This window comes from Anoplophora glabripennis, unplaced genomic scaffold (assembly GCF_000390285.2).
Source record: "Anoplophora glabripennis isolate ALB-LARVAE unplaced genomic scaffold, Agla_2.0 scaffold625, whole genome shotgun sequence".
Classification (NCBI taxonomy): domain Eukaryota; kingdom Metazoa; phylum Arthropoda; class Insecta; order Coleoptera; family Cerambycidae; genus Anoplophora; species Anoplophora glabripennis.
The window spans coordinates 193444-203055 of record NW_019416831.1 but is presented as its reverse complement, the minus strand read 5'-3'; the positions used below and the strand labels follow the sequence as shown (position 1 = coordinate 203055).

Sequence of the window (9612 nt, the reverse complement as noted above, 5' to 3'; positions counted from 1 at the left end):
AAAATTGTGTGACTGCCACGACTCTAGTGGCATGATTTTAGTAAAAAAGGCATTGAACAGAATTATTTATGCGATAAAACTTTGAGAAAATAAATCAACTCTTTTATTAGATATACTGAAAAAAGTTAAATCTGTTAATGTTTTTATGAAGTTCCTTTATTAGAGTAACCTGAAGAATTAGCGTCTTTTATTTTTAAATTCAGTATTTGGGATAGAAATACTCGAAAAGGTTGAAATCTCAGTCGTTTCAATATTAATATTTTCTGTGTAAAATTAAATTTTACATTATAATGTTATAAGTCGTCTGTTCGTTTTGTGTCATAGCCCCACATTGGGCGCCATGTCGTGAAATACGATTAGTTGTATGCGTTTATGACCGATTTGGATTGGCTAGCTATTGCGATGGCCTTTTATCATTACCCATATTTAGACAATAATATAATCGGATGGAGCACTTGGGTTTTTTGAATAAGCAATGTCGATTCTAATATTCTAGTGTCTGAATTTACTGTCTTTGTACGCACTGGACTAAAGTACTCAAATTCGTTTATGTATGGACCTCCTTAAAGTGTCGGTATGGTAAGCTCTAGAGCTTGTTTTGTGTGTGGCAGCTTTAGAACTGTGTGTATGGCCCTTATGGGTCTTAACTTCAGGTAAGACGTGCCTGGGCGGGTTGTTTTAAGTGCAAGTGTGAGCGTTGAGCTCGGTGTATTTTTTGAATGCAGAAATATAATTCATTATTTGTTCTAAAATATTTGCCCTAGTGCATTAAAAACAGATTCCATCAGTCAGACGCAGTGGCACTTGATTTAAAACAATGAATCTACAATCTTATGAGCATGCTCCTGACTGTTGGAAACTGTTTTGGATTGCTCTAGGAACAAGGTAAATGTAATTCCCTTGATTATTGCAATTTTTGACAACATATAATTGACAACGAAAAGTCCACTTTTTATTCGATTAGTTTTTCGCTAGTGGGAAATTGTTTTGATCTAAATTGAGGGAATATTAAGTACAAAATACTCTTCTAAATGATATACAATTAATTCACTACTAATTAAAACTGAAACTTATACTTGTGAAAAAGGTGCATTGCTGGACGAGGACCACTGAACGTAAAAATTAATAGAACATATTTCTTAAAGTATTATTTTCATAATTATAATATTTGGTAGTGCATATTATTCTAAAAGAAAAAAAATCGTATATTATGTTAAGTTAGATCCCATGCATTACACAATCATTGATCTGTGGATATATGAAGCTCATTTTTACACTATTTTGAAATGTATTCATATAATATATAAACAGGAATACTATTAAATGTATGGCTGGTTGCCTAACACAGGCAATGTTACCAGCGCCATCAAATGGAGAATGATACTACTGAATTTCTCTCATTGCACAGTAGATTAATCAAAATTAGAATTCTGCATATTTCAGAAAATTAAAAAATATCATGTATAAATTGCATATTGCATACCTTAAAGTTTAAAAAAAAATAATTGTCTCCATGGATGCTCTTGACCCTCAGGCCAATTCAAATTGTTAGTTCAGTTTACAGATACACCTAATGGTGTAAAATTTTATTAGATAATAGGTATTTATTCAATTGTGCTTTTGGTATGGTAGTAGGTACCTACCTAGGTATCTACCTACTTTATACGAAATAACTATCAATTTACTTATTTTAATTATGGAATTTAATTTAAAATTTTAATATAGTGGAGATTAATTGTTTAATAAAAACAAGTCGAATCTAAAAAAAGAATACTTATTTTTAAAAAGTATATAGCTACAATAAATAAAAAGGCTTTATTTTCTCTGATTTGTTAGCTGGCCCATTTAATTAACAAGAACAAGTAACAATTAAATATCTATCCACACCCACACAACGGAATTATGAGTAAATTCCATCACTTATCTTTGTTCGTTCAGATTCGTGGATTTCGTAGTTCGTACAGACGCGCACACGACACACGACCAACCGTTTGTCTATCGCCCATCGTCATTTCATGTGTGACAGGTGGCTGCACTGGCACGCTATGGAAGATGGCCGCGGTCTATGGCAAAGCGAAAGTTGTGTTTCTTTTTCGGTGTTAAAAAAGTGGTTGTGAAACGATTGAGAAACTGTATTGCACTATAAAACAATTGTTTATGAGAGAACGTGTGTGAAATTGGAATTCAGTGCGGACCTTTATTGACAAATCGTTTATTTATAAATAACTAGTAATGTACAAATTGTGTTTATAACCTGTGTATATTTATTACTCGTATTATTATTGTCAATAAATGAGGAGACTAAAAATAGAAAAAAGTATTTTATTGATAAATTACGAATGTGTAAATTATAAATATCTGACATGCGTTAAAAACAACCTGTTAGAAAAAGTCCACTGAACTTACTGTTTACATTCGAACTACAAAACTTCAAACATAAATTAATATATTTTTGCAGTTGTAAAAAGGCAAAACATTAAAGGAATGTGAATTAACACTATGTTTGACGGCAGCAGATATGTGAATAAAAATATATTCCTCAAAATGCATATGGATACAACGCAAAACAGTATTTAACCTTCAATTAATTAATAAAATCGTACCTAATACTGTTGATATTGTAAGCTCAAACTTGAAGGTCATCAAATAAAATGTGTACAAGACTCTCAGTTTTTCGTTTATTACTAATTTTATGAACTAGTTTTTGAGGTTATGTTTATATACCGAGTGTTGTGAACATAGTGTTAGAGTGCAATGTAATGAGGGACTGATAGATCGACACGCTGGATCGAGCCAACTCTGGTCCAGGGGGTTGCCTCGACGGCGGAGGGACCGTTCCCCCCGTCGTCCCCCAGCCCCCGGGACTGCCGACTCTTCATCCCGAGGTTACCCCAAAACAGGCTGTAGTAGAGAGGTGGGTGCTAAACTTCTAAAATATACCTTTAGAACTTAGAATACATATATACAGCAATTTATTGCGAGGGTACATATTAGGTTGAATCGAGGGTTGAACGTAAAGATTATTGTTTTTTTCTGCTGAATACCTACTTACGTACCTATCGCCCTTTATAAATCATAGGTTTTTCTTTAGTCTTAGACATTTTTTTTAATCAGTGAAAGTATAATTTCAGAAAAGTAGACGATTGATATTAAACAATAAAAAGTAACTTAATAGCAATTTATACGAATTTTGATGAAAGGTTTTTCATTAACTTCCTTATTGTTAACTTGACAGCGATAAGGAAAACGCAGGAATAATTTAGTTTACTAATTTGATAAAATAGATAGGTACATAATTATTTTTGAGAATATGTACTAGAAATTAGTTATGAAAGAAACAGATTTAGGGCAGTCTTACTCTCACTTGACAATAGTTATAATACGATCGTACAGTGTGAATGCTGGTCTTGAAATTTTTCTTCTGTTTATTAAAAATTGTAAATCTCAATATTTTTTTAGTTTTCCCTCAAGCACTGTTGTTTTGACAATTTTTGATATAACTAGGTATTATTGTACCTACTTATTATTAAAAAAAAAATAATTAAGTAGGTAAACGCTTTTTGTTCCCTTTTAATAAATTCAAATATACGCGCCTCTTATCTCTAATCTAATTTCAATTTTTTAATATACTTAATAATTTATTTAGGGTATTGAATACCTTTTGACAACCTGTACAAAGAGTCAAATCTCGAGTCAAACAGTAACTTCAACGGTAACATCATTAAAAAAATCTGTGTACCTATATTATTTGTAACACGTATTATCCCACTGTTGAAAGAATATGAGTACAATGTTAAACAAAATGTTACTTACTGTAAATTGATTGATTTGGGTATGGTATCAAAATTTTTGAATATTCACTCTCCAATTGTGTAAGATAAATTAAGAAGCCTTGTTCAAACAATTGATCTAAGAATTTTTGGTGATGTACGAGGTATTGAATGCAGCCCTTTTTATATTTTGGAACCGAGTTAAGTTAGAATCTAATTGTTCAAAAATTTGAATAATGTAGTATCACGAACTTCTGTTTCAACATAATTCTACTTTAAGGTCATGGGCTAATAACGTGTAACTGCATTATTAAGAATCGATTAGCATTTACCAAATGGTAATTATTGTTATGTCATACCTAAAATAAAATAACTTTAATAGTAATTTTTAATGGAAAAAGTACAAACATTTAAGTAAGAACACACATTTGGTATCATTATTTGAGAACAATTTTAAATAAATATCTAAGTAATTATTTTAAGTGGCGAAAATCGAGGCGAAGATACTTCTCTTAAAAACAGCATTTTCTTTTCAGATCAATACTTACATTCTGAAAAACTGTCACTTTTTTTAACATATCCACGAATCTAACATCCTGTACCTATATCAGCAATAAGTTTATTTTATTCCTTTCATCATTTATGACTGGAAAGTGAGGAGTTAACTTTTACTCTGTAGGTATATTCTAGCTGCTCAAATCTCTTCGAATCATTTAGATTTCCCCGGATTTTCTACTATTCTTTTTTTAATTTTGACAGATTAAAATCGAATAATGGAAATAAAATTAGATAGGCATTATTAATTATTATATATTTGAAGTAGTGGCGAAGTGAACCAATCACTTTGGTAATTTTCTGAGCATTTTCTCAATTTATATAAAATATGTAAGTAGGTACATTTCATTTTCTCATTTATTAATAAAACTATGTTTTCTGTTTATTAAATATTTTATATAAGTTGTTTTTAAGGCTTCGAAACAATATTTCAGTCTACATATTAGTATATCTAGTTAATGGTGTTCCTTAAGTACATCTAAACAAAAATGTTGCTGAACAGGTTTACCAGCTACAAAGTTGGCAAGAAACGATTGGATATATACCAGTATTGTTTTAAAAACATTCGTAATTAAAATTTCTTCTTTAACCAGAGGGGTCATTCACTATTCAGAAGAATATGCAGCTATTCTTTAATAAGGAATATTTTTCCTAGTATTCTACTTATATTCTTCGCAAAAAAGAAAATATGTACAAATATTGCCCTTTTATTTGCTCGTTTGTCATTGTATTTTCCCTTTCAGTTTATTCTTCGATGCCTTGCCTATTCTCAGAATTTTGCAACTTTTACCTTTTTTGGAAGTTTGTCCAAAATATTTATCAGAGAACAATAAACCTGCCAAACCTTTTTGTTAATATTTTGTTTTGCTTAAAAGTTCAATATGATTTGTAAAAATTTCTGCTGGTCAACATTTGTACACTAAAATACTCATTAGCATAATTAATTACTTAAGTGTTATTACTGAGAAATAATAGGAAAGAGGTAGAGAGCAGAGGGTGGAGGCATAAATAATTGTTTTAATAAATAAATGTTACTCAAATAAGTACTCAACATTACTCAAATTATTCCTGCTATTTCTATTCTATTTCCCCCTCGTTGGGTACCCATATATTAAATACGAGATTAAATAATTATATAATTCCATGTTTAAAAAGTATAGTATTGTGTTATGAATGGAACAAATTTATCTATATCCAGATATAAATATAAATAAGTACCTCATTCATTTTTTTCCTACATAATCAAACGTTTGGCTTAGTGTACCCAGAGTTTGATCCGAGGTTTGATCCCAATTTTCGGTGCTCCTGCCACACATTTAATGAATGAAGATCACGTGTACGGTCAATGACCAGTAACGGCTTCCGTGATTGTCAAGCTAGAACTTTACTCTTGTTATCCTCAATCTACAAAATATCTAAACTATGTGCCTCTAGGTACCTACCTGTTGTTTTTTTTTCTGATGACATTTGGAATAAGTCTAGAAGGAAAAACCATTTCTTTTAAATTTAATGTATACTCAGAATTAATCATCTTGTTAATAACTGGATTAATTATTTATGTACTATGTAAGAAAGATAAATATATCAGTTTTAGCTACTTATTTTTAGTTAACGTGGAACTTTGAATAATATTTTTTTTTAGTGAAATCTATTGCACCTATTTACTTAGTACTTGTTCGCACTATTTTTATATTAAAATTTTATATGGCATTGAACTTATTGATAACACAGACGCACAAAAAAGAAAAACGATCTGTTCCAAAGACTAGACCTACGTATCCTTATGTATTTTGCCGGGCTGAATCTGAATCCGGATCCAGAGTTGTTCTATTACCCACTAAATTTTTTAAATTTTGACGAAGCTCCCATAAATACAGAAAATATGGAAAATTCTATTTTTCAAAACTAGAGGGTGTTCAACTTCATCTTTCACCCCTGTTTTTTATGTCTATGGGATTGTAGTGACAAAAAGAATCACTATGAATAGAAAGTATGGCCAAAACGACAGATTTCCATTTAAGGTTGAAAAATATCATCCGCAATCCTTTAGTTTATTACAAGCACACGAAAAAGAAAAGTGGTCTGTTTCAAAGACGCCCTGAATCCGAATCTGAGGCCAGTATTGCTTCATCACCCCCAGTTTTTTTAAATCTCCGAAAAAAACACCCTTAAATGCGGAAAATCCCAGTTTAGGGGGATTTCGAAAAATTTTAACTGATATGAAAAATTCAAGCGAATATGGATTCTTAATCAATGAGATTGGGATGTGAGTATAGATCAATATAAAACTCACTTGATTCGCCAGCTATATGAAGTTGATATCGAACGTTATTATAATCTAATTACCAAAAAAATAACCAAAAAAATCAAGTAGATATGGATTCCATTTTAGATTTCATAATCGTTAGACCAGTGTGAAGCTGGCAACGGCTGGTTAATCTACTTTTTTGTTAAAGATGTGGTTTAAAAGTTTAATTAATTACGTGACAATATTTTAATAATTGCAAAAGATTTTTTTATCAATCACAAAATTACGTGATATTTAAATAGGCAAACAAATTTGATAACGAAAATTTAAAAAATAACGTCAAAAATGACCTTGTAATTTTGTGGTCATATTTGACGTCATTGTTTAAGTTTTCTTCCTGAAATTTTCATCCTAATTTAATATCAGGTAAATTTATGGTTAATGACAAAGTGTATTGCAATTATTAAAGTTTTGTGACGTAATTGTATTAATGTAGCTCTTAGACTACGCCTTCGAAATGGTACCCGAGTTAATACCTATTTGCACCGTTTTTATTTTCATTTGTACCTCAAACATTTATGGACGAAGAATGAATAAATGTAAATATAAAATTCCCAATAATCGAAAAATCTCAAATTGCACAGCCTAACGCTAAAACTAGAGGTAAAGATTTGACTAATTATGGGCAAAAATTAGTATAGTCTGCCGACCACTGGCGGAGATGCTGGGAGATACCACCTCTAAGAAACCGAAAATTTCAACTCACTGAATATGTGGTGGTTATTCTAATAAATACAAAAAATGTATCATTTTCCTCGAAAAATTAACCAATTTTGAGTAATTATTTTTTTTATAAATGTAAAATAAGCCTCCGATATAGTAAAATAAATCTCAATATACAAAACCTCGTACAAAACTATTCGTTTCCAAACAAAATGTGTAGGAATTTTTTATTAGAAATATACCCTGAATTTATTTACTGGGACACTGGTCAATCAAACTGGATATTTTTACATGTCATTTTGTCTCCGACTTTGTTAAAATATAGTTTCATTAACAATATATTGTAAAATTAAACTATTAATATTATGTAGCGCCTCGGTGCAACGCAATGCTGCCAACTGCATATCACTAAATATTTCCATTAGCGCGTAATTTAAAAAGTTTGGTTATTTTCTGAACAGACCTCGTATATATAATTGTAATAAAAAAACAAAAGTTTGGTTTATATCTCCCATATACAACATTCAATTGTTTCATCATTTTTTCTTTGAGAAGAAAATTTACTAAAACTTTTGGTCTTTACTATATTTTTCTAGATGGAAAAGCAAAAAATAATAAACTAGAATATTATACAAATGACCCCGTACATAAATAATCACATCAGTATTTAAGAAATTTACTCGGAAATTTATAAAATATTAACAATTGAAGCGGTAAGTAACATCAACAGTTAAGGTAATTTAATATTATGAAGGGAAATATTTGCAGTAACAGTGAATCGATCTTATTTTTTTCTCGAATTTCAACATTTGATGTCATTATGTTTAGCTACCAATCCTTTTCCCGATTTGCGTCTAGTAGAAAACCAATGAAAAATTCTTTTTGTGTGCTATTGTGGATATTGGTTTTGAAATTTGTTTATTCAATTTACTTTTGTGTTTATCATGACCATATTATTTCTAGTAGCTGTGCCAATGAGTTTGTTCTGTTCTAAAGTAACCGTTAAAGTAACACTGCGTAAGTATCCAACTATTTCCCTTATTTAATTACACCCTTTCTGAATTTGACAAAACGGCTAAATTTCTAACTCCAAAGTCATAAGAAGGAAAAAATGTAATCTGGTCTTCGTAAGGTGAGGAATTATATCAGTATTTCTTGATGCAATGCATAACATTTTTATATTCGATGTTATTAACAGAATGGTCGATTTGGTGTGTTATATCAGTAAAATAAATATTAATAAAAGATCGTCTGTAGTAGTAATAAAAAATAACTGCTTTACAAAGAAATTTTATAAAATAACAATTTTATAAAAGTCAACTTCTTTTAGTCGCCTTAATTCATTATTTTTTTTTTATGTAAATTTCAATATTTGTTATGTGTCAAAGTGCTTATGTATGATTAATTATTTAATATGATTAAGGGGTAGAGCGAGTGGTAGACTTCAATATCAGTTATTCGTTGCCTTCTTTGTGTAAATTGGTCTACAAACCCAGAGGCGGACTGACTAGATGAACAGGCCCGGGAAACATTCATCAAGCGGCCCGTTTTTTGAAAGTTTCAGAATTTATTTTATTTTAAATAGGCTCTTCGTGAATGATTTATTTGAAATATTTGAAAAAAGTTAGCCATAGATAATTTGATATTGTTTTAAAAATAATTAATCTCACAATTTGTTTGTAGATAAAAATTAAAATCTTAAATTAAAATAATTTAGATTTTTTTAAAATGGATAAGTAGTAGTTGGAAGGTATAAGAAGTTAAAGCATTATTCTTTTTAATAAATAAATAATCATTAAAATATATATTTTGTATTAATCGAAAATATTGTGTTGTAGAGCTAAGTATAATCAAAAAATTCCAATTTAATATAAAAGGAGATTTTTTTAAAAGTGTACTTTTTAAAACTAATTCATTAATTACATCATCTAATGACAAATTATTTAAAATGTCTACATTTAATGCCATTAACATAAAAGTCTCTAGTTTTTCCTGAGTCAGCGAACTTCTCAAACGATTTTTTAAAAACTTCAAAGTGCTAAACGACCTCTCACAAGCTACTTGTGTAAACGATAGAGATAATACGTATTTATATGCTACTGATGCAAAGAGAAATACGTTTGTCAATAGATTGTATCTATTTAAAATCCTGTAACAACATATGATGCAGTTTTTACATGGCTCATGTTTCTTTTTATTTTTTCCTTTATATTTCTGCTGAGTTTCATCAGTTTCATCTTCTGTGATTTTAGTCCAGACGGTATCTGTTTCAAAAAGCCATATTTGGGTGAATCGTATATCCACGGAGATTTTTGG

The 9612-nt window shown here is 29.9% G+C and overlaps 1 protein-coding gene across 1 annotated transcript in view; it reads left to right on the top strand.

Moving 5' to 3' along the window:
- Nucleotides 1-1984: 1984 nt before the first annotated feature.
- Nucleotides 1985-9612, top strand: part of LOC108912441 (neurogenic protein mastermind) — a gene marked incomplete at its 3' end in the record, with an annotated part of 200995 nt that continues 193367 nt past the window's right edge. Inside the window, exon 1 of the mRNA XM_023455527.1 lies at nucleotides 1985-2914. The remainder of the gene's footprint in view (nucleotides 2915-9612) is intronic.